We start from the raw sequence: 26,695 nt of genomic DNA, 5'->3' as shown, positions 1-26,695 counted from the left end.
CAATAGCCCATTAAACCGATTACATTTAGCACAGCGCTGATCACCGCTGAGTATTAAGATTAGCAGATAGAATAATTCACCAAGTCCTTTAAGCCACGAGTGAATTCTCTGTCCCCTGAATGTGATATATTTTCCAGAATTTATCCCACTCCCAAATCAGGGCTAAGATGAAATCCCGTCATGCGTTCGTCGGAATGCATGGCTATGCTAATCTGTGGCTATGCTAATGATATTTTCTTAAGATTTATGCGGGCTTAGACTGATCTGAACTTGCATATGAATGACACTGGTCAACAAGCTGCATTGCCCTTGACTAAAATCTTATCTTGTTGCTAACAAACACACACACACACACACACACACACACACTCACTCACTCACCCACTCACTCACTCACTCACTCACTCACTCACTCACTCACTCACTCACTCACTCACTCACTCACACACACACATGTTGGTTTTTGTGGTTTATGGGGACTCTCCATAGGCGTAATGGTTTTTATACTGAACAAACTGTGTGTGCTATTGCCCTACACCAACCCTACACCTAAACTTAGCCCTCACAGGAGACTTTGTGCATTTTTAGATTTTCAAAAAAACACCATTTAGTATGTTTTTTAAGCCTTTTGAATTACGGGGACATAGGCAGTGTCCTCATAAACCACCTTCATATTGTAATACCTCTGTCATACCCATGTAATTATACAAATTTGTGTCCTCATAAACCACATAAACACGCACACACACACGCGCACACACACACACACACACACAATCATGTAGATGCCGTAAACACTGTTTTTGCTGCCATTCAAGAGCAAGACTGTTGGGAAGACGTCTCAATTTATGGTTTAATCTGATCATTGTCTGGAATCCTTCAAGTCAAATCTGAATGGTTTAAATTGGCGTTCACGATGTGCAGCAATAAAGGTTCAAGCAAGGCCGGCTGTGTTGTTTCCGACCATAAGGGCAATGATGGCAGCGTAATGATAGAGTTAGCTACTCCCCGGCGCATTGCTCTCCGTTCTCCTTGAAGGATGCTTCTGTAACAGTGGAGCAAAGCATTATGATGTGATCGTGCTAGTCTTAGCTTTATTCCCTCTGTGCGGGGTGCAAGCATCATGGCATTCTGTTTCATATTGCTCTCAAACAGCTCTGAATGTGCCTGGAATAATCAAAGTCAGCAGGGCAATGTCATCTTCCATTTAGAGCTGCCGATCAGCCTCTCTCTCTCTCTTCTCTGCGCTCAGATACCAGAGTCACTGATATACAGCTGATATACACATAAGCACTCCACACTCCATTCTGCATTTTCCTGCTGTCAGTTAGACAGGAACTAGAGAGGAAATGTTGACAAGTGTAACCAGCAGTGATTGGCCTGTTCACCTCAAGGTCACGGCATAATTACTGTTTGTGCTCGACTACGTTTCCGGCCTTCCTTTCAAACATGCCCTGACATGGACTCACATCTACACACACATTTATCCCCATGCAAGCTCTGCACTGACAATAGCCTGACAGCAACTTTGTATGGAAGTGCATTTGCAGAGATTGAGAGAGGAGTGCTAATAAAAGAACTGGTTAACATGTCCACAGAGGCTAAATATTTCTTAAAATGGCCCTATGCTGACAGGACCAACTTTATTCAAGTACTGATAACTGCACTTAAGGCTAATTTAGCTATGAATATTTCATTCTTATTCTGATGATTCTTCATTTCCATACAATTTAATGATGAGTATTTTTTTTACTCATTGACGTTTCTGTTGCTCAAACAGTACAGCATGGTTACTAGAAAAATACATTGCGGCGCAAAGAGAAAACTAACAACACACCAACAGACAAGACAGAGCAGGTTACTTCTGGTATGAAACAAAGTCTCAGCTTTCAAATTTTGTGACTTTTTAAGAAATTCTAACAATAAATACCATTTTGTGGCTCTTTAATGTTATGTGACAGATCACTGTAGCGCCTCAGCTCAAGCGGAACGTGAACCCATTATCTTTTCATATTTATTTAAACAAAATAAACTGAAAATCAGAAGGTATTTTATTTAAACCGCGTAAAGATCTCTATACACAGAATTCTTTAAATTTAAGTCTAACGAAGTTAATCCACTGTTCTGTCTGAATTGTTTGTCGGACAAAATGGCGAATTTGGCGTTATGATTGGTCAGATTGTATATATCAATCAAGCTCACTGTGAAGGGTCAATTACGAGGCAGTGTATGAAAGGAAATTCTGCTCAATTATCAGTGAACATTTCTGTGCCAAATGTCTTCATCTAAGGGCCAATTTACTAAACAGGGCAAATTAGTGCGAGAGCGCAATTCCAAAAGAGCGCTGATGGGCGTGGAAATTTCAGCGGGTGATTTACTAACAACGCGCAAATTAAAGAAAACAGATGCAACATTGTAAATTAAAATAATAATAAATGAATTAATATAAAACAATTAATTAAAATGATTTCAAATGCATTTAATATTTTTAAATACATCATTGTAATCTTTAATTTGAAATCATTAATCACATATTAAATCAATATAAAATAAAAAAAAAACAATATAAAATTCTATTCTGATCTATACATAAATAAGTCATTAAACGTTTCATTCATTATATTTATTTAAGTGTTACAATTTAAAAAATCAGGGGTGCTACAGTAAGTCATTTAGGCTAATCAAGTTGACAAAATAACCTTGTTCTAGCAAACAGACTACCACAGGTACCGAGGCACAAGTCTACAGCCTATCAGACAAAAATCCTGATGACTGAGTGTGCAGAGTGATCAAATGAGTCTTATGTTGTGCAGTGAGCAACATGGTATGAGATACCAGAATGTTTTGTTAATCGTATGTGAGAATGAGTGCATTGTACCTGTATATGAAGTAGTTAGTGATGAGGCCATTGGGTTTGTGTGGCGGACTCCAGCGGACCTTAATAACAGCCACACCTGCAGCTGTGAGAACTGGAGGGTCCTGAGCTAACAGAGCAGCCTCAGGGTCCGAACACACACCCACTGTCCTACACCACAACCATCTGCACATACAAATATTGACATGAAAGCATACATTAAGAGTTGATACATAAAGATAAAGATCACAACTAATACAACATATTTAAACAGACAGAAAGGAAAAATTGTAAATATGTTTCCTTGATTTTCTCCCATTTATTTTAGATACTGATTTAGATAAATTAAGTGTTTACAAAGCCAATAATTGCTAAATTATAAAATTATCTGTCTATCTGACTATTTTCTTAAGGTTTGCACTGTTCAGGTTTCAGAGTACCTGGCTGACAGGTCTGTACTTGAATGTGGTAGATAGCTTAGGGGTCCAATCCTTGAAGTAACAGGGAGTGCTCTGGTCCAGCAGGGCGGATGAGGGGCCGCTCAGTACCTGCATTGAGCAGGACGTTATATTCCAATGGGGCACTTGCATTATACACACCTTAGAGGGAAACAGAAACATAAAGTCAGATTTACTTCTTTTCACCAACTGATATCCAATCATATCTTGTTTAAACAAAAACGTGACACCAAATGACAAACTAACCGAAAAGATTAGTGCCAACCCAGCATGAAAACAAACAGAATCAGCTCACCCCCACAGTCACAACATACGAAGAGCCATATGTACTTGTAATACAGTGCAAGGACTGACATACAGTGGACTTGACACTTTGGGAAGCTTTGCCCTTGATTCAACACCCTTCTGGGCAAGCAGGCACTTCCCCCATTCTGTCTATCCCACCGCTGTCCGAAACACACAGACACGCACATGGTCTTCGGTAATGCATTTGAACTAAAGAATGTAGTCCCGGCATCCACGCTTTGTTAATATTCCCATCACTAGCGCCTTTCATAATTTACGGCAACTGGAGGCTGATAGGTTATTCAACATTTATGAGACCCGAGATGTATTCAGAACGGGCTGATTATCTTTACAAATGAAAAAGTTAAATTATTCAACTTCCTTCATTGCGTCTCCCTGAGCAGATGTAGTCTTTTGCCTGAGACACAAAAACCAGCTGGAATTAGACGGCGCTTTGATCAAAGCTTCTTGCCTGAGAAGTTCAATCGCACAGGTCCCTAAGTTCTATTATTTACAACTAATCACTGACTTTGGAGTTTTTGCACTTTCAACTTGAATGAGAGTCTAATAAGAAATAATGGCACAAAGGAAAAGAAAAGGAACATGCTATCAGATCTGATCCATCAAGCACAGGTGCAGCTTAAAACCATGCCCGTTTCTGCATTCGGACTTAACCAAGCGTGAGATATTGTAGTTTGAAGCCATAGATTTTTCGCTCGCCTCTCTCGGAATGTAAAGTCAATAAAAGATCCGGCCTATGTAAATGTTTTCTGTGGGTATCAGGGCTGTTTAAGGGCTCTTATGGTGTAATTGAGGTTGTTTAAGGGGATCCTCTCACAGGAGAGAGGCATAATGGGGCCATAATAGCAAAAGATGGACCATCTGAGGCAGACAATCAGAACCGCTTGAATGTAGCCTGTGAAATCACTCTTGAGTGTTCGAATATGCACACACACTCTTTAACGCCCACCAACCCTCCTGCACCTTTTTGAGGGAAAACAAATACGTGCATGCAGATTTGCTTAGATGGACACATGACCGGGTGAATACATACACACAGATCTGACATGCACAGGGTAGATGTTGCACATATGTGCAGCAGGCGGGCTGGGTAGATGCTGCAAGCATGCATAAGCATGCAGTCTGGGGTGCTAGAGTCTATGAACTACCATAGCTAACACCACAGGGAGAAAGAGAAGAGAGAGTTTGCATTTGCTCTCCATGTGGGAGAACGTTCGGACCACATGCACAGTGGGATGTGCAGATGAGACTCCTGCTGCAGTCTCCGAGTGTAAACATAGTGATTGATTGATAAGTGGAGTCGGGTGGGCTGCAGTCTGCAACAGACATGATGAGAAGATCTTGCACGGACCACAACAACGACAACACACTTTGGATGACTGAGTGAACCACAGCATGGCCTCACCAAGGAGAACTCCCCGGAAAATGATAGCAAATAATAAAAAAAAAACAAAAAAGTTATTTTCTGTTCACTACCTTTGTGTTTCACATCTTAATAACTAACCTGATTAGGATAATGAATGGTCTTAATAAACACATTTTGCTAGTTACTATTCACTATGACACTATGAACTCTAATTTTATAAAACATTTCATGCATAAAAAAGCCTTTATGTATAATGCATTATAATGGGTTATTAAAGGGTATAACACATTGTAATTATTCATAATGTGCATTTGTAATGTATTATATTTTGTTGTAAATAACTATAACTAAATTTATGCATATAATTGATAAGTGTAATAATGTATTAACTGTGGTGACAATTATCCATGAGATTGTACAATGCATTATAAGGTCCATTACAAGGCATAATTAATGCATTAAAACTACTTTTATATTGCATTATACATAAAGGCTTTAAGTAAAGTGTTACCAATAAAACTATAATTACAAAACACTAGAAAACTTATTCATTTTCCTGTAAAAGCTCCATGTGTGGTGACTTATTAGTCTCCACTTGATCTCAAGATGAATCCAAAGTACAACCATGAAAGCTGAAATGCCACTAAATAAATATACAGTTAACGAATAAATAACTCTGCCAACATGCACGTGATCAGCATTGGTACACCCCATCCAATACCTGAACTTCACCTCAACTCCACAGCAACAGCGGAGAAGGAGAGAATGAATGGGACACGATTGGACAGTGATGGCAGAACACACGCAGGTGAAGGGCGAGCGCATCTCAAACAACTCTCCCCTAAATCACACTAGAGGTAGGAAAAGCTGTCACTTAGGCTTGAATGTTAATTGATTGGTGGGACCCATCTACGTCCGGCCCGCACTGATGCATGTACACCACGACCATGTTGGGCCCCAGGTAAATTACACACAACGCCACTCGTAAATCCCTGCCCGTGTGCCGTCACTCCGAGCAGGGATAAATCAGCCTTGCGTGAGTGCTAAATAGAGAAGCTGCATAGTGCATTAGGTTGTAAACATTACCTGGGGGTGACCAGGCAACAAAGACGGAGTGAGGGCCGTGGAGGCTGACATTATACGGAGGAGGAATCCTTTCCAGGGAGGAGACGGGGGTCTGAATGACGTATCTATCACTGAGACTGCTCCCGCCGCTGGTGCTGGCCTCCAACTTGTACACATATCTGTGAAGCAAAGATGGATAGGAGATAAATAAGTCAACTGCGAAACTAAATTATGCTATTAGCTTAAAAGTCTCCTGTCACAGAAGCTAAATTTGCCTCTGTTTCAGCGATTCTCCATTTCAGGTGGGAGTCGGCACTGCGTTTAATTATTCATTGTCCGCGAGAGAGGCGGGTGCATTGATTCTGCCATTAAGCCGTGTCTTTCACAGCAAGCACAGTTTTATTTGAGGATGTGCGTCTTTCATCAGACTCCTCAGAATTGAGGAATGAATGCAACAAATCAATTGTTCTTTAAAATCATGAATGCAAGGTAAAAATAATCACTCGCATTTCTAGTTCAGAATGATGTCATATAGAGCAATTTGTGACAAATTTGTAGCAGTTACAGCAGACCTTACCATGCAAAAAAAACACAAAAATATTTAATTAAAAAATAAACAATACACTGTAATTTAAGCAAGTTGAAATCATAGTATCAAATAGCAACACAAAAACACACAAAAAGCCATTACACAATAATTTCGCAATATTTCATTATGAACCCCCCCCCCCCAACACTGTGGCTTGTTTCTGAATCTGTTCATTTATATTCTCCTAAACCATCACATTTACCATTGTGCAGTGAAATTTTATGGGCAAAATTTTATGGGGGCGTTAGATTTCCCCACACAGAATTTGCTACAGGTTCAAGTTACGTGGATTCACCGCCAAGTTATCATTAACAAAAACAAAAACTAAAACCATTAAAAAAAAACATTATTTTAATTAAAATAAACATTTCCTAAAATTTAAAAATCAACTTATTTTATTACTGTTACTTGCCAAAGCAACATTTTACATTGTCATTTAAAGCTGAAGTACTAAAATAACTAGATAAACTAAAACTTAATAAAACTACATAGAAATATTGAAAGAATTTAGTAAAAGTTCAAAACATGAAACAAAGTTTTTAACATATTAAAATGAAATCAGAAAATATATAAATAAAATCTAATTAAAGATTAACAACAAAAACTATAATAGTATATAATAGTATATCAATAATAACATAAAACACTGCATTGTCAAATGAAAAGCTAAAAATAATTTCTGTGCGACTGGTGTTTCATACCTTTGGTGTTACCTTTTCTGTATGCAAAATTTTGTCTAAATTTAATGAATGAGACCACAAATTAGTAACTGTAAAGACAGATCGTCATTATCACAAAATAAACTGGCAGTTTAAAAAACAAACAAAAAAAAACATGACTTTTCAAAGAATTTCACCAGAATAAAAAACCAACAAACAAATAATGTAAAATTTGTCAACTTGTCAGCTATAACCCTCATGAAATGTACAGTTTTAGTTCTGATATAAATGGAAAAAAGAAAATGCTCAGATGACTAAGCCTTCTTGTAATTCTGCTTTTACATTACACTTGATTCATTGGAAAAGTCCCCGCTGGATCGATATGGTGTGATACTATTTAACAGATGACATCGTTAATGCAATGCTGATCAGCTCCTCCACTGCGATCTGTGACAGGCGTGACAGATGCTCTGAACAGACATGCATATGAATAGAAAGGGATGTGTGTGAGTGTGTGTGTGTGTGTGTGTGTGTGTGAGTGTGTGTGTACGCGCATGTATTAACGCCTGATGTGGGTTATAAAAACACTCTGTGGAAGGCTCTTTTAAGACATACATGACTTCACAAGATAGATTTGCCTTTTAAACAGAGATGGGTGTCAGTGCAAAGGTGTGCATTAGCAATGTATGTGGGTCATGTTCAACATTAAAGGCTTTTAATTTGCCATAAACTCCATAGCCAGCCATTAATACCTCCACATGAACTATTGTTCCAGCACTATCCCTTTAAAATAGTCACATCAGCTATTATATACCGTGCTCATCATGTGTAATAAAAGCATTAGCGATATTAATCAGAGAACACGTGAAGAGTCTCACCAGAGAACAGCTGTGCATACCAACACGGTCTATGTTGTATACTTTAAGTCAAATAAACACGATGTGGCACATCAAAGGAGGTGGTGAGCGGCTAACCTGTTTCCCCAGAGAGAGAAAGGTTAATATTTCTCTCGTCAGAGAGACTTTCTATGATGCTGAGGTAAGTGACAGCTAATCAACATCGTCATAAATAATCGATGAGCAGGAGTGCTGGCAGAACACCCCCCAGCCCCCTGCTTAACTGTTTCCCACATCAGCCTATAGCCTCTCCAGATAATGAACCGATCGTCTGCCACTGTAACGCTCCTTACTGGGCTAAATTGGAGGAAGAAAGGGAAAGGAATAAGCATGGAAGAAGGGAATGCCTTTTGGCATGTCATCTGGAATTACGTCAAATTAAACGTCATGGCTATCCCCGAATCCGTTTGAAGCTACACTACAAACAAAAGCAGCGAAGGGACAATGAGAGGGAGGTCAGGTGACCGAATGACCTGTCTAAACTGTCCAATCAGAAGACACATGGCTTTGGCAGTTCAAATCAGTGTGGAAGATATAGATTTGCATGTTGAAAAAGGTTTAAACACAGACACACACACACACACACACACACAAACTCTCTCCCCCTTTCTCCATACATATATACATACACGTGAGAGAATGCAGTGAACAATCTACGAATCACTGATTGTAAAATAATGAAACAAACAGATTTATCCTGTATCTTAAGCAGCTTATGAGACCCAACCACTGCAAATATTTACACAACATATTGCACAAACTAACCAATTATTTTGCACACACAGTGTCCCTGTGTGCATTTTTTGATTACAGCCAACCAACAGATTTCACAGATGCTAAGACCAAATCTATTCATGAATAACGAGGCAGTGACAAAACAGCGAAATTTCGACAACATCGAGAAAATTATTTTCTCATATTTACTTAAGTAGAACATTAAGCAGATTTTTTTTAAAATTCAGCACATAAAAAATATTAATTTAAAATAAAACTTTGTCTACAAAACTGACTCAATACAACTGATAATACAAAATACTAAAAAAAACTATTTAAAATATTTAAAAAATCTCCAAAAATATTTATATACTACTATTTACATACTTTAATTACTATGCCCTATTTAATTACATCTTAAAATATTTAATTTAATTTAATGATTTAATTTAACGTTAAGTTAATAGACAAATGTACAAATATTTTATTATATTACAGTGTTATAAAAACTATATAATATATTTAATTTATTGAATATATACAAAATGTACATATACAGTATAAAGAGAGAAAGATTTTTTTTTTGTAAAACTATAAAAAAATGTAACTAATATTATTATTATATAAAATATAAAAAATGCAATTATGTAATAATATTTAATTATTTATAAATGTACGTTAGAAAGAAATCCTATAACTATCTTAGTCTCACTGTCCATCAACAGCAGAAAAGTTTTGTTGCTGTCCTATCCTGAGTCACAAGGGGAACGCGATCAATGCGACTTTCCAAGCCAACGCTGCTGCTCATTAGCTAGCCTCCCTGCTCACTCCTCTTAAAAACTTTTAATGATTTGGTATCAGAGCAGCTCTGTTACTGAAGAGTTCTGTTATTGTAGAGTCCCAGGATTCTTTAAGACACACATAGGATTAGATGTCATTGATTATCAAGTGCTAATGGCTTGTTATAGATGGCTGACAGATAGAACCTGGTGTTGGGCTGAAGGCCAGTGTCTGTGTAGCTCATCTTTCCTCCGTCACCGCTGAAGACCACCACTCCGTCACGCAGCAGCCGATACTGAGAGAGCAGGCCGTTGGGTTTGTGTGGCTGGCTCCAGTGAAGCTCCACTGCTGAGGAGCTCACCTGGATATGCCTGGGCACTGCCCACACATCTAGACAGAGAAAATAAAAGATGATAGGATAAGACAAGTGTTGATAGAAGGCCAGAATGATTTATCATAATTTTACACATATACAAACCCGATTCCAAAAAAGTTTGGGACACTGTACAAATTACGAATAAAAAAAGAATGCAATAATTTACAAATCTCATAAACTTATATTTTATTCACAATAGAATATAGATAACATATAAAATGTTGAAAGTGAGACATTTTGAAATGTCATGCCAAATATTGGCTCATTTTAGATTTCATGAGAGCTACACATTCCAAAAAAGTTGGGACAGGTAGGAATAAGAGGCCGGAAAAGTTAAATGTACATATAAGGAACAGCTGGAGGACCAATTTGCAACTTATTAGGTCAATTGGCAACATGATTGGGTATAAAAAGAGCCTATCAGAGTGGCAGTGTCTCTCAGAAGTCAAGATGGCAAGCGGATCACCAATTCCCCCAATGCTGCGGCGAAAAATAGTGGAGCAATATCAGAAAGGAGTTTCTCAGAGAAAAATTGCAAAGAGTTTGAAGTTATCATCATCTACAGTGCATAATATCATCCAAAGATTCAGAGAATCTGGAACAATCTCTGTGCGTAAGGGTCAAGACAGGAATGCTACCGTAATGGAAATCACAACATGGGCTCAGGAATACTTCCAGAAAACATTGTCGGTGAACACAATCCACCGTGCCATTCGCCGTTGCCGGCTGAAACTCTATAGGTCAAAAAAGAAGCCATATCTAAACATGATCCAGAAGCACAGGCGTTTTCTCTGGGCCAAGGCTTATTTAAAATGGACTGTGGCAAAGTGGAAAACTGTTCTGTGGTCAGACGAATCAAAATTTGAAGTTCTTTTTGGAAAATTAGGACGCCGTGTCATCCGGACTAAAGAGGACAAGGACAACCCAAGTTGTTATCAGCGCTCAGTTCAGAAGCCTGCATCTCTGATGGTATGGGGTTGCATGAGTGCGTGTGGCATGGGCAGCTTACACATCTGGAAAGGCACCATCAATGCTGAAAGGTATATCCAAGTTCTAGAACAACATATGCTCCCATCCAGACGTTGTCTCTTTCAGGGAGGACCTTGCATTTTCCAACATGACAATGCCAGACCACATACTGCATCAATTACAACATCATGGCTGCGTAGAAGGAGGATCCGGGTACTGAAATGGCCAGCCTGCAGTCCAGATCTTTCACCCATAGAAAACATTTGGCGCATCATAAAGAGGAAGATAAGACAGTTGAGCAACTAGAAGCCTATATTAGACAAGAATGGGACAACATTCCTATTCCTAAACTTGAGCAACTTGTCTCCTCAGTCCCCAGACGTTTGCAGACTGTTATAAAAAGAAGAGGGGATGCCACACAGTGGTAAACATGGCCTTGTCCCAACTTTGTTGAGATGTGTTGATGCCATGAAATTTAAAATAAACTTATTTTTCCCTTAAAATTATACATTTTCTCAGTTTAAACATTTGATATGTCATCTATGTTGTATTTTGAATAAAATATTGAAATGTGAAACTTCCACATCATTGCATTCTGTTTTTATTCAATTTGTACAGTGTCCCAACTTTTTTGGAATCGGGTTTGTAGACTGGGGTTACAAAAAGCTCTGAAACAGAGCTGTTGAGAAGGTTTATTGAGAAAAGATTGCATATATGTATGCATGTATGTATGCATGTATGTATATGTAACTGTCATTATGCATTCAGAATCAAAGAATTGCAATGTTTTTACTGTGAGATATGTTAGAGTGAGTGTGTGTATGTGCCTGTGCACTAACCTGCTGGTGCATCTTCCAGCGTGCGGCCCATAGATGGCTGACTTGCTCCGCAACCAGCTGCAGTGCATGCAACAACAATGAAGCTGTAGTTGGTATGAGGCTCCAGACCTACAAAAACAGTCAACAGACATATTGCCTCTAAACACCACAGGAACAATCACCTCCTCAATTACATATCCATAGATGCTAATTAATTTATTATAAAATAAAATATTAATATTTCCTTTAATTAACCAGGAAAATTCCACAGAGATATTACAATCTCTTTTTACAGAAAGACCTGGTCAAGACATTAATACTAAATATGAATATAAATGTAATGTATTCAATGCTTATATTTTACACACATATAATTTATATTATAAAAATCTATCAAATACGATAGTAAAACTAGTAATCCATCTGATTTAAGTGTAACAGCTCTTATTACTATACTTAACATGATGACACCAAAGAATATTCTGGAATGAATATTCTTGGACTGTTCAATTTAATATTAAAGAGTGGAGTAATGGATAGCTAAATGTATAAATAACAGTTTCAACAAAAGATGTTTAATTAAAAAACAGTGTATCCGTGCTATTATAATTATAAATAGATGAAAATAAATAAAAATTAATTATTATTTATAATGTTTTATTAAAATTTAATAAAAAATAAAAATAAATAAAAATAGAAATATTAATTTTAAATTATTTAAACACAAACAAATAAATATAAAGTGTGAGTAATATGGTGGCTAACACAACACCTGTGACAAAGATGCAGCTTCAGCAGTCAGAACTCTAAATCTGGTTCTAATCCTGAAGCATTTTAAATCTCACTCTAATCCTGAACTCTGCGCACCCCGTAAAGCCGTGCCTGCGTCCGTGGAGCACTGCCTTCACATCTGGAGGAACGCATGCACCCGCGCTCCTGTTTAGTATGCCTGACGGCCTCTCTCATTTAACCCAAACACAGATCAATGTTTTCAGAACGTTGAGCTGTGTTTGGGTTAAGTAAAGAATTCTGTTGAGCATACTAAACACAGGGGACAACCGCTGAATACTGCCTTTAAAGCTTCACTTCACATATCGCCATGCAAAACATGTCCAGGTGTGTATTCTAGAAGAGCTAGGCTATTATAGTGTTGAGGGGTAAGTTATTATAGCATTAGGTGTTCAGGGGGGATGACGGCATTTGCATGGCGTAAATCCAACCTAATTTAGAGATCAATCTACTTCGGAAACAAACAGGAAGATTACATTAATCAGAAAAAAATCTGAAGAATGAATTTTATGGAGGTCAGCTTTAGAAATAACATTAGTAAAATCATTAATATTCCAATTTATTATTATTACTATTACTATTACTATTACTATTACTATTATTATTATTATTATTATTATTATTATTATTATAGGTAGGAAAAGCGACATAAAATAAATTGAAACATTTTACTTTCAATTTTTTACATGACAATACTATTTTCATGGACTCAAATTTGCATTTGAAGGAATGATATGCTGTCTAATCATAAGAAGGAATTCGTAATTATTAATATGCATGTATATTATGTCAATAAAACATAAACAACAATAATGAAATAAATGCAAAAATCCTTCAACAACATCATCCTCTGTAAGATTTTGAATTCTCATACAAACTGAAGGGGGCACTCTTAGCCTATTAAAGACACATGCACCTAAAATCAAAACGGCAAATAAATAAATATATAAATAAACAGGAGTTAAAAAAAAATAAAAAATCAATCATTTTAGCTCTAACTCCTCTAAGCACACAGCACCCCATTTGTAGCATATGGCTAACACAAAGTGAAACAATGCCGTAACTGTCATCCAAATTGCTCTGTTCAGCACCGTGAGGAAGTGTGAGGTAATAAACGATATAAAAAGGTATTTTATTGACAAGCTGCCTTTTACTGTTTGCATTAGAGAATATGAGAAGATGATAGGTGCAATCCCTGAACGTGGCGACCTGATGAGAAAAGGCCTGCAATGCTTACTCTCTTTACCTGCCACATTGATAAAACCTCTAAATAATTAAGTGCCCACTTCCTGTCTACAATTACTTAATGTTTTTTTTTCTGTCTGGAGGGGATTATGAAGCGATCTGTGGGCTCCACGTGTCGGCCAAGCTAGGAGACTACCCCGATGCCTTTTATAGGATCAATTTCCTCCCGCTCACGCATAATTTAGGAGGCAGAGGTTCTTCTCGTCTATCAGGACATGGGCAGACCTCTGTGAACCCTGATAAAGCAGCTGCACACGGGAGACAGATAAGCCAGGTGAAGCGAACTCGGAATGATGCTGCTGCTGGGTAAAAACTAACCAGTGACTTTATACACTTGAGATTATTGCTTAGTATGACATGAAGTCTTTCTGGTTTTAATTGTGTAAATTATGTTACAATTCTCTAGCGTTACACTTTATTAAGATTCACTGCGCTCTAGTGGGAAATATAAATATAAATGCTAGTACTGTATATTAATAAATTATTAATTAATTTACAAATGCCCAATTAAATGCATGGCTTGCAACATAATTTATATGATTGAGAGCAATAACTCACATCAGTTAATGAAAAGCTATACATATTTTAGATTCTTTGGGGATTTGATAGTTAATTTAACAGAAGCTAATTTTCAATGAAGTGACTACACAATATTAAGAGTTTTATCTCACAGGCATGTATAATTCTCTCATATTTGGACAAATAATTGACACATTTAAATTATTTTTTACATTTAATATTTAATAAATGTTTTATGCAATTTTGTCATGCTGCAATTTTTCATCATATACTATATAAAATAAATTAATAAATCACCTTTTTTCTGCCCTATTTAGGGTATGTGAGGTGTAATCTATAATCTTTATTATACCATCTAAATAACCTAAAATAGATTAAATCCATGAGGTTAGGACAACATTTCTAACACTATTTGTTTTTAGTTATTATTATTATTTTAAAGTTTTAAACCTTTTTCTTGCTCACTGCATTTGCCCAATGTGTTGAAGTCACTATTAAAACAAATAATGCTTTAATTATTGATGCCTTTCATTTATTTAGTCTCCATTTATTACAATAACAAAGGGGACAGGAACTGTCTTTGTCACTAGGGGTGCTGTCATATGAAAGGACCAGCTCTCACAGTGCGTGTGAACGTGCACACAGCTCCTGTAGCTACAAAGGACAGCAAAGAAATGTTTGAACATGATCACTTTCAATTCCATGCATCACACACAACTTCAGTCAATTTCAGTCTTTGAAGGTATGGGCAGATGTAAACTCGCGTAATATGTAATGATCGGAATGCAACTTGCTTCGAAATTAAAGTTTTAGTATGAGTTCTTTCATAGGTATCACATAGAAAAAAGCTAAATCTCTAATCCAGTGACTCTAATGTGGTGTTTAAAGTGGCGGCTTTGTTGCCAGAGTGAAAGCAAGCAGGAGGTTTGAGTGCTTTGGTGTGCGTGTGTGTGTTTAATCATGTCAAGTGAGGGAGAGCAGGAAGTTTGGGGGTTTTAAGGAGCACAGAGGTGCTTCCCAGCAGCAGTTGGCGCTGAAGCACAGACGCTCAGGCCGGTCGAGTCGGTGCACGCCACAAAACACTGGTAGGATTTACCAGCTCCGCGCAGGGGGATATGAAAATCTCAACGCGGCTTTAGAGCCTCTCTACAAAGGAAACCCAGAGCAAAGGCATTTACAGCCCCTGCCAGTGTTTGAACGGCATCGCCGCCACCTCACATCCCAGCCAGCGAGTCCGCCTAGGCCTGCCATCACCCACAGCCAAGTCTTAAACACGCCACACTGCCAGCCAGCCAGCCAAATCTGCCATCAGATCCCCTCCCTCCCCGCTCACCCCAGGATCCAGGACTGGCTGATTGGTTTGGTGCGTTCCTCCGCTGCCAACTTCAGGGCCTTCAGAGGAACAGAGAGAACTCCGAAAGCCCCTTATGGCCGCTGCTTGCTGAAATATCTTCGGTTGACAGCGAGTTGCAAAGGAGCTCCAGCCATTTGAAGGTCTCTGCTGATTTCAAGCTTATTTACAAAGACATGGTGCTTCCCAGCGGCCCCTCTGGAGTGCGCAGACAGACAGCCAGTGGCTTAGCGCTGCTGAAGGCAGGGAGGTCTGAGCTCGTGTTTGGAGAGGAAAAGCAAGAACTACACGGCAGGAGATTCCTCACAAAGAACAGCAGCACAGGAAACCTGCTTTTTAAACATTGCTTGCTTTCAGGAAGACATAGTCAGAATGCTCTAAAAAAAAAAGTACAATATATTTAATTAAATGAGCCTGATTTTTTTCCTCCTGGATGTTTGTGAGCTCAAACACAGGAAGTGAGGGATGTTATGGGATGTCAGCATTCCCAGAGTCAGCTAGAGTACCTCTCTGAGGAGAGGCTCCCTGCATGCAATTCATTCAGATTAATCCTGACTGGAAAGGGATCAGATGCTTCTCAAAACGATGTGCCCAACTCAGGTTTGATAATCATGTCAGTGATAGTGTCGACAGGCTGGATGGAAAGAGAAACATTCTCTCTTTTTCTCTCAGCATGAATTATGTGTTTCATATGGTCCGTAGAGACAGACACTTACACTACAAATGTGCTCTCTGAACAGAAGCCTGTTCAAATTCATGATTCAATGGAAACAAGACATATTCAACTAAGACTAAAAATCAATAAATTAATAAATACATAAATAATATTATTTATTATTATTATTATTATTATTACTACCACTGCTATTATTATTATTGCCACCAACTGATTATCCACTGATAATAAATTATTATAGTAACAGCAGTTGCACATATCAGTATTTGCTGAGAAAAGACTCCAAACATTACATTATGTCACGTTCCCTCTCGGGACACAAGGAGCGAGGAGACGTAGGAGTTCCAAATAGCACATTTATTGGAGAGACACACACAAGGAGACGAGGAGCTTGGGGAGAGACGAACATCAATGACGTTTAAGACCGGACACAGGGGCTAGGAAACACAGGGATTATAAACACTGGGAAATATTCAAGGAAGAACAGAAACAGGTGTGGGGCAATCACATGCAGGGCTGGGGACACATTAACTACTAATTAAAGGGACGAGGATGGCCAAATAGGGACACGAGAGGAAGGGAAACACAAGACAAGGACTGACATTACGCCCCCCTCCGGAAGGCGTGTCCTCACGCCTAACACCATCCAATGGGGAGGGGGGGTGGGCGCTCTGGAGGCCTCCAGGGCGGTGCCCGTTCCAGGGGCCATGGCGGGTCAGGGGACTCGGGAGGCCATGGCGGGTCAGGAGACTCGGGAGGCCAGGGCGGATCTGGAGACTCGGGAGGCCAGGGCGGATCTGGAGACTCGGGAGGCCAGGGCGGATCTGGAGACTCGGGAGGCCACGGCCTATTTTTTTTCGGGCCTGAGGGGTTCTGTGGCCTTGGCCCTTGGCCCGGCCACACAGGCTGTGACCCTCTTACCCCCCCCCCAAAATTTTCTTGGGGAAGCTCCCCCCTGGGAGCCACAGAGGAGCGGGCTCTGTCGGGCGCTCTTGCAGCGCGGACTCTGTCGGGCGCTCTTGCAGCGCGGACTCTGTCGGGCGCTCTTGCAGCGCGGGGATGGACGGAACCTGCGTGGAGCCGGCACGGGAGGGCACGTGCGTGGAGCCGGCACTTGGGGGCGCTCGGGAAGCGCGGACACTTGGGGGCGCTCTTGCAGCGCGGGGCTGGACGGGACCAGCGGGAACTCAGGAGGGCTGGACGGGACCAGCGGGAACTCAGGAGGGCTGGACGGGACCAGCGGGAACTCAGGAGGGCTGGACGGGACCAGCGGGAACTCAGGAGGGCTGGACGGGACCAGCGGGAACTCAGGAGGGCACGTGCGTGGAGCCGGCACGTGGAGGCGCTCGGGAAGCGCGGACACTTGGGGGCGCTCTTGCAGCGCGGGGCTGGACGGAACCAGCGGGAACTCGGGAGGGCTGGACGGGACCAGCGGGAACTCGGGAGGGCTGGACGGGACCAGCGGGAACTCGGGAGGGCTGGACGGGACCAGCGGGAACTCGGGAGGGCTGGACGGGACCAGCGGGAACTCGGGAGGGCTGGACGGGACCAGCGGGAACTCGGGAGGGCTGGACGGGACCAGCGGGAACTCGGGAGGGCTGGACGGGACCAGCGGGAACTCAGGAGGGCTGGACGGGACCAGCGGGAACTCAGGAGGGCACGTGCGTGGAGCCGGCACGTGGGGGCGCTCGGGAAGCGCGGACACTTGGGGGCGCTCTTGCAGCGCGGGGCTGGACGGAACCAGCGGGAACTCGGGAGGGCTGGACGGAACCAGCGGGAACTCGGGAGGGCTGGACGGAACCAGCGGGAACTCGGGAGGGCTGGACGGAACCAGCGGGAACTCGGGAGGGCTGGACGGAACCAGCGGGAACTCGGGAGGGCTGGACGGAACCAGCGGGAACTCAGGAGGGCTGGACGGAACCAGCGGGAACTCAGGAGGGCTGGACGGAACCAGCGGGAACTCAGGAGGGCTGGACGGAACCAGCGGGAACTCAGGAGGGCTGGACGGAACCAGCGGGAACTCAGGAGGGCACGTGCGTGGAGCCGGCACTGGAGGGCACGTGCGTGGAGCCGGCACTGGAGGGCACGTGCGTGGAGCCGGCACTGGAGGGCACGTGCGTGGAGCCGGCACTGGCGGGCACGTGCGTGGAGCCGGCTCTGGAGGGCACGTGCGTGGAGCCGGCACTGGAGGGCGCTCTGGAAGCGCGGACACTTGGGGGCGCTCGGGAAGAGCTGAGCTGGACGGGACCAGCGGAGATGCAGGAGAGCTGGGCGGGACCAGCGGAGACGCGGGAGTCCACCTGCGAGGAGCAGGCACTGGAGGGCGCTCTGGAAGCGCGAGTTCGCGGGGGCGCTCTGGAAGCGCGAGCGGCGGCGGGCTCGGGAGAGCCGCGGACGATGGCGGGCTAGCTCCGACTCGGACCCGGAAGTCTCCCAGACACCGGTATATTCCTACCCTCCAGGTCAATCCTGTGGTGTCTGGGAGGTCCATGGGGTAGTTGTAACAGGCTCCGAGCCGGAACAGATGGAGGATGGCCGCGTCGTGCAGATCCGAACTCTGCGCGAGCCCGCAGAACTCCTCTGCGTACTCCACGAAGGGAAGCTCGCGGAGTATCAGGGCGCGGAGGCGGGCGGCGAACTCCATCGCCATGGAGGGAGCGGGAAAAAAGGAGCAAACAAAAAACTTTCAAAAACGGAAAACAAAACGGGGGAAAAGGAGCGCCGCTTACTTTGTAGGTCCGGTCTTCTGTCACGTTCCCTCTCGGGACACAAGGAGCGAGGAGACGTAGGAGTTCCAAATAGCACATTTATTGGAGAGACACACACAAGGAGACGAGGAGCTTGGGGAGAGACGAACATCAATGACGTTTAAGACCGGACACAGGGGCTAGGAAACACAGGGATTATAAACACTGGGAAATATTCAAGGAAGAACAGAAACAGGTGTGGGGCAATCACATGCAGGGCTGGGGACACATTAACTACTAATTAAAGGGACGAGGATGGCCAAATAGGGACACGAGAGGAAGGGAAACACAAGACAAGGACTGACACATTATTGCAGACATTACAATAAATGCCTGCATATTTGTGTGCAAAACACAGAGAGTGTGTACAAAGTGTGTTAAAATGAAAAATAAAAATGTAATTCTTCTTCTTCTTCTTATAATAATAATCATTTAAAGAAGAATATAATAATATTCTTAATAATAATAATATTATCTTCAAATGATTCCGTAAATTTAACCTGAATTTAATTTCATTATATACTAATTATAATCACAAACTGCATTATTGCATATGTCAATATTTGGTTCATAATAACAATAACAACAATAATAATAACAATAATAATGGTCACACTTTATTTTAAGGTGTCCTTGTTACAGTGTAATTATACATAAGTACAGAATAATATTAATTAACTACATGTACTTACTACATGGTTAGGGTTTGGCTTACGATTACTTGCAAGTTTTGCACATGCAAAATTCATTGTTATTGTAATAGTAAGTACATGTAATGTGTAACAAGGATACCTTCAAATAAAGTGTTACCATAATAATAATAATAATAATAATGATTATTATTATTTGAATAATATTATAATATCAATAATAAAACTAATAACTTCTAATAAAGAAAAAACTGATAAAATAGTTACTGCTCAGAGAAAAACGTAAATCTTCCTTGGAATGATATTTGTGAGCACTTAATCTAAATCCCTCTCTCTGTGTGTGCTGGCTGTTGTGCAGCTGTCCATTGCCATGTGCTGAGCTGCGCCGAGTCGGGCGGCACTGAAAGTGGGAGTGCGCCGTGTGCGTACCCTTGTGGTGGTGACGGATGGCTCAGGGCCAGGAACACTGCTCCTCTCTCAGGCAGATAAAAGAAGCCCCACAAATCAGCAGAGGCCTCAGGAGTGATGGGCAGGCTGGCTGCTCATTGCGGGAATCAGGTGTAAATTCAGTCATTAGATTGCTTCCAGAAACAGCATGCATAAATAAAGGCAGGGCACGTGGAGGAGACACGGCGAATCCTCACTCTCTTACTCTCGCCGCTGCTGCCGTCAGGGCCAGCATGGGGCATCGTGTAGGGGGCGGCTGCTCTCTGCTGCTAAACTGATTCATCACTCGCTCTGACTTTCCTCTTTATTTCTCTCTTGCATTCAGTACTTTCAATAGCTCCTTATGTTAAAGTTCAACATAACACTGAATGTTGCTGCTTAATAGTCTATAGGTAAGTTTTACTTCAATGTTAATAAGTTTTACAGTTCAAAATATACTCCCCTATTACTTAATCTACTACATAAATTCACATTTTGGGTTTTGTGGACTGTGGCATAAGAAATTAGATATAACAATGAATCTAAGAAAACAGACATCTGGGACACAAAATCTAGTTAAATGTTTAAATTATTTATATTCTGGTTCTAAAACAAATCATTAAATATAAGTAAAATGGAAAAAATATATTAATTATAAATTATTATTAGAGTTATATCTACAGATCATAAAAAAACAAATGTTTAGCAAGAATTAATGTATATAAAAATATTTTTAATGTATTATTTACACTACCATTCAAAAATGTTGTATCTGTAAGATTTTAAAATGTTTTTGAAAGAAGACTCTTATGCTCACAAGGGCTGATTTATTAGATTAGCAATACAGTAAAAATGTACAATTTAGAATAACAGTCTTCTGTTTTAATATTTTCAGCAGCCATTTCTCCAGTCATCAGTGTCGATGATCCTTCAGAAATAATTCTAATATGCTACACCCATGGTCTAATATGCTTGGTGATCAGTAAACATTTATTATTATTAATAATATTAAAAACAGTTGTGCTGTTTAAAATCTTTGTGGAAGCAATGACATTTTTTCAGGATTCATTGATGAAAGTTCAAAATCTTACTGACCCCAAAAGTTTGAAAGGTACTGTATAGGTGATACCTGTGACATTGTAAGCCATCTCCCCCTCTGTATGTGTGTGGATGATGCCAACACTGCTCTGATTGATGCGGTACTCCCGTATGATATCATTCTGTTTGGCTGGAACTGCCCAGCTGATCCTCAGGGCCCCGGGCCCCAACACGCTCACCACCGGAGCAGCGATTTCCTCTGGCTCCCCCTGGACAGTCACTACCACAACCTGCACACACACCAAAAAGAATTACAGAGCAATTTGCCCTAATGGAGGCTTGGATATCCTGCTCTAATAGAATGTCACTAGTGGTTTCAACTCTTGTCTTTAGGAGTGGCAGACTATTAGGAAAGGGCCGCAAGAGGTGGTTAAGGTGTTTTTTTTTTTTCGGCTACGTGTAGGCCGGCCCGGCGCTGGCCTGATGTGCTTGTGAGCCTGCAGAGTGTCCACAAAGATTAAATCAGGTTCCTCATTCCCACCGACAGAGCTGGCTGAGCAGGGTCCCGCTGAGCGACAACAGAGTGCCCCATGGTAATTGCTCCCCTTGTATTGGGTCGGACAATAATTGCAACTGTTTGGGCAATGCTTGCAGGTGTACAAGTTAATCCTGCTCCACTTAAAAACGATTGTGCAAGGGGGAAGAAGACAGAAGTAGTGGATCATTGGTGGCCAATTGGTGTGCTGGGCAAGACCCCGGAGGTGAGTGGAAAGAAAAATGGACCTAACCCTGCACTGGCAGGTTCTTTTAACTTTGTCTCTAGCAGATCTGTGCGGTTATTGATAATAAGATCCTAAATTAGACATAAAAAGAGAAGATAGACAGGTTAATTTGCTCTTTCATCAGCTGAGCCACTGACAGCTATTACAAGGAGACAACAATTATGGCAGGAAGTCAGCTGTTGCTCTGCTTCCATTAGCTTGCCATTAAAAATATCCTGTTTACTTGGCACTAGCGACATAAAATTGGAAGGGGGAGTACAACTGCTGCAATCCTTTACAAGCGTTTTGTAGCACTTAAGCACAATGCTTGTAATACTTGCAGGTAGGACTGTAACAAAGAAAGGACAATAGGAAAATATGCAGTGACTATAAGTACCTTAAAGATGCACCATTTTTTCCATTAAAAAAGTACCTTTGACAAACATGTTTAAACTCAGTTCTATTATGACAATTCTCGGAGAGTTTAACATGGTCATGTACATGACAATATTAATGTGTTCAGTCTTGGCGGGGATAGATCTGCTACATTGCTGCTGCGGCAGAGCAAGTACCAAGACTTGCTATACTGGCAATACATTCACAACATGCTGCTAAGAAATACTACTGCTGCATATATAACATATATGAAATAACCCCCATATATAGCATTCATGAATCATCCTGTAGCAGGTCTATACAGGTGGAGCTGGGGAAGGTGGAGGGTTTCTGAAGTGTTCTACAACTGCTACAGCAAGCACTAGCCAAGTATTTAAATATTGAGCAGAAAGCTCATTGGTTGCTGATACAGAAAGAATCAATCAGCTGTGTCATGTGATGTCATTATGTCAGATTGGATTAGACCAACTGGACTTAGCCATCTATAATTTTATGACAGAAACTGTCCCAGTTTAATAAGCAGAAACTAGAAGTAATTTGTAGAATTCTTTCCCCAAAAAGTGTAACACTATGTCACTTTGGTGGACACAGCAATATTTTCTTAACCGATAATGTACGTTTGGGGCGGGATTGCCTATTTGGTCAACAGATGGCAGGTTGTGTTTAGGAAACCTGTTTGGAAGCACTTATTATTTGTTTGCAATACCATTTGGTACCACTAGAAGAACAGAAATGATATACTTTACTGCTGTATTGTACATGATTTTCTGCCTAAAAGGATTAAGATGAGACGCAGATGAGAAACAGACTCACTTTTGAGCTGTCTGTGCAGCCGGCGGCAGTACAGGCTCTGAGCTGGTACACGTACTCCTGAAAAGGTCGGATTCCTCCCACATCAGCGAAGCTATGATCAGTGCCACGGTAGCGCTCCTGTCCATCACGCAGGATCACATAGTGACTTATCTCACCTATCATAGTACAGAAAACACACAGGGTCAAAAAGTAGCTTCAACACCTATTCCACTCAGTATAATAGTGAAACCGGTGGACTAACTTTCTTTCAAAATCACAACAGATTGGGTGGCAAGCCGTTTGATTAGCACACAGAGTGAAGTCCTAATGAGCAATCAGCATGTTTCTTTACATATTAAGTGGCACAGAAGTTCCCTAAAATGAAGCTTGTTATTCTCACTTAGTGTTTATGCGCATGTGAATTTCATTTCATTTTTCAAATTATTCTGCCGAGCTATGCAGATTACGCTTAATAACAGGCAGGTCTTCAGAGAAGAGATGATAAAACAATCAGCTAGTTCCACTCTGTCTGAGTCATATCATTACAGCCTGAAGAAAAAGCCTGTCTTCTAGTTTGTTGGGGGAAATGTGAGTAATTCTTCTGAGAGTCACGACTTCAGGCGTGGATTACCCAAACTGATTCACTCCGTGATTAATCATTTACATAACCAAACCTTCTACTGAATAAACATATGACAATATTACCACAAAAAATTATGTGCTCTGATTTTATCTGATTTGAGGAGGGAAAAGGAAATCATACTATGTAGGATTAAATATTAATTCAAAAAGTTCGTAACTATAAAGACATTAAATTTCCAAAATGTTCAGTCATTTACACTACAATGTAAATCAAACATACATTCTTAAAAAAATGAAGGATTGGTTTCACTTTAACATTGAGGGATGTAATATAAGTCAAGTACCACCTCTCTGAGATAATTACCATTGGGCTTGTTTGGAGCTGACCATTCAAGCTGGATGATGTCATCACGCAGACCCACATGGCTCCAGTGAGGAGGAGACACACCCCAAGGTGCATCTTCTTTAGTAGTGACACGAGATGAGGGACTGAACCCACGGCCAAAGCTGTTCCAGGCTCCAATTCTATACTCATAACTGGTGTAAGGGTCCAGTTCAGAGTCTGAAATGACACACCAGAGAAGACACACAGTCACAAAAACACACATATTCCTCAGAATTCCCATGAAACCTCTTGACGGCACCACAGGAGTGTCTCTAAAATGACTCAGTTTTCAGACTAAAACAAGACTAAAGTTTAAAGGGTAGCCAGGGACCCTGTAATGCTCTTTGTTATCAGAAATAGTTTGTTGTAAATGTGTATTTGGGGAGTCATGGGTGTAAATCTCCGAGATGGGTTTCATCAGACAGGCGGTAGCACTTATAGTAGTGACAGGATGACAAAACACCCTTCTCAGAGGACAAGACACAGTCTCACTAAGTTGACCAAGCTAAATTATTATTATTATTATTACTACAACAAAAAACAACATTTTCAAAAATTCAACATTCAAATTCAAATTTTAAAATTACATTAAAATTAAATTATGTCATTTTATAAATTACATAAAATTAAGCTCTATGCATTTGCTTGTACATTAAGCAATGCCAATTTACTTTTTATTTTATTTTGTTAATAAAAACTAATTAATAATAATAATAAATTGTAACCAAGCAAACTTATTTATTTACCAAACAAATGAACACATGTAAAATTCTACTCAATTACATAACACAAATTTTATATAGAGTAAATAAATAAATATATGAGTAAAATTGTTAAACAATTTGCATTTGGTTGTACATACCAAGAAATTTACTATTTTTCTTTTCTTTTGTTAATAAAAAAACATACTACTAGGCCTACTACTACTAATGACTAATTAAAGGGGTTCATTTAAATTTAATTTGAAATAGAACTGGATTCAGCTACAATTAATCTTAATAGAGGAAGTTAGTACAAAATCCTTTTAAAGTCAACATGAATTGATTTTGCAACTCTTCTTTAATTTTATTTATAAGGAATTGATGGGATTCTGAAGTGGGTGTTTCATACTAGAATGGAACACGGTGGATTTTGGAGGAGGGCATTGTCAAAAAGAAAGTTACTTGGTTTGGATGTTTAATTTTTTCTATTAAAATAGCATACAATGGACACAAAACTAGGCATACAAGGTTAGATTTAATCAGGGTCATTTTTGATTTCCTGATGACTTCAAAATTCCCAATACCCCAAAAAGGACTCAAGGGTGTTTGCTACACAAAGTCAGGAGGAAGTGAAATCGTTCATATTTGTGTGGCTGGCAAATCAACGCTTGTGCAGAATTTGTCCGAGAGCACTCAGTGTCATCTTTCTCCGGGGTGCGGGTATGGGGGCGTGAGAAACATCTGGAGGAGTGCAGGGCCACGACAGGTTTATACGCTTCTGCCCAGATGGTGGCACAGCGCTGACTAGAATCACTCTCCTCGTGCCAGCCAGCCCCCTCAACTCCGGCATTAGTCTTGATTAAACAGACGTAACTAACCAAATAAATAACACCTCGGATGAGGCTGAGCCAGTACGAGGGGCCAGCACTCCCCCCTGAAAAGATAAATAAGTGTGCAAGTCAAGGGGGCGCTCTAAACGCCCTTAAAGTTTTAATGATGAGTCGAAATAGCAGGTGAGATTTATGACTCACAACAATTAATACACACTAAAGCATCTGGTCTTGAGAACACATGAAATGTGCAGATGTTTACAGTGTGAGGAACATCCCCGAAATGACTGACACTTTCCTTTTTTTGTGTGTGTGCGTGAGCCATTCAGTTTGATGTCTTTACATAAAAGAGCATGTTGGGCAGAGACCATTTCTTGTTTATTAGATACATTTGGCTCTCATTTGCAGGGCTGTTGCTTAAATTCACAGGGCTTGGGAAAAAAATTATGGCCCTGCTTTTATATAACTTCCTATTATTATGGGACACACATTTTCATAAATTCATGCTACCACATTTAAGATATTAGAAAAAAACAAAACAGAAGAGGGCAACAAACACACACACACACACACACACACTTTGGGTTTCCATGTTTTATGGGTACTTTCCATAGGCGTAAAGGTTTTAATTCTTTACAAACTGTATTTTCTGTTGCCCTTCACCAACCCTACACCTAAACCTACCCCTTACAGGAAACTTTCTGCATTTTTAGATATTTAAAAAATATTTAGATATTTAAAAACGCAGCGCTGCACCGCATTCAGTGTAGACAGCATTATAATATCTATTGTATTTTGTTGAGTCCCACCGCTCGCGTCCGGTAGACACGATGTAAAGCTAATGTCGCTTTCTGATGCTGCGTTTGAATTTTCATGACACATTATTTTAAATGAGCACGGGCCACTATTGAGGAACCCTGCTGTAAGGTCTCCCTCCTCTTTAGCCTGGAGGACACA

The 26,695-nt window shown here is 40.6% G+C and overlaps 1 pseudogene across 1 annotated transcript in view; it reads right to left on the bottom strand.

Moving 5' to 3' along the window:
- The window catches only part of LOC306886729 (usherin-like), a 249,435-nt pseudogene that overhangs the window by 21,231 nt on the left and 201,509 nt on the right, over positions 1-26,695 (bottom strand). Inside the window, exons 53-60 of the transcript in view lie at positions 24,187-24,384; positions 23,262-23,416; positions 21,383-21,581; positions 11,872-11,979; positions 9,894-10,077; positions 6,071-6,228; positions 3,295-3,453; positions 2,879-3,040 (exon numbers count right to left, since the gene is read on the bottom strand). The product of the transcript in view is annotated as an usherin-like (transcript). The remainder of the gene's footprint in view (positions 1-2,878; positions 3,041-3,294; positions 3,454-6,070; positions 6,229-9,893; positions 10,078-11,871; positions 11,980-21,382; positions 21,582-23,261; positions 23,417-24,186; positions 24,385-26,695) is intronic.

Source organism: Barbus barbus, assembly GCF_936440315.1.
Source record: "Barbus barbus genome assembly, chromosome: 20".
NCBI classification, from domain to species: Eukaryota; Metazoa; Chordata; class Actinopteri; order Cypriniformes; family Cyprinidae; genus Barbus; species Barbus barbus.
The sequence above is the reverse complement of the archived record's forward strand: the minus strand, read 5'-3'. Positions and strand labels throughout refer to the sequence as shown.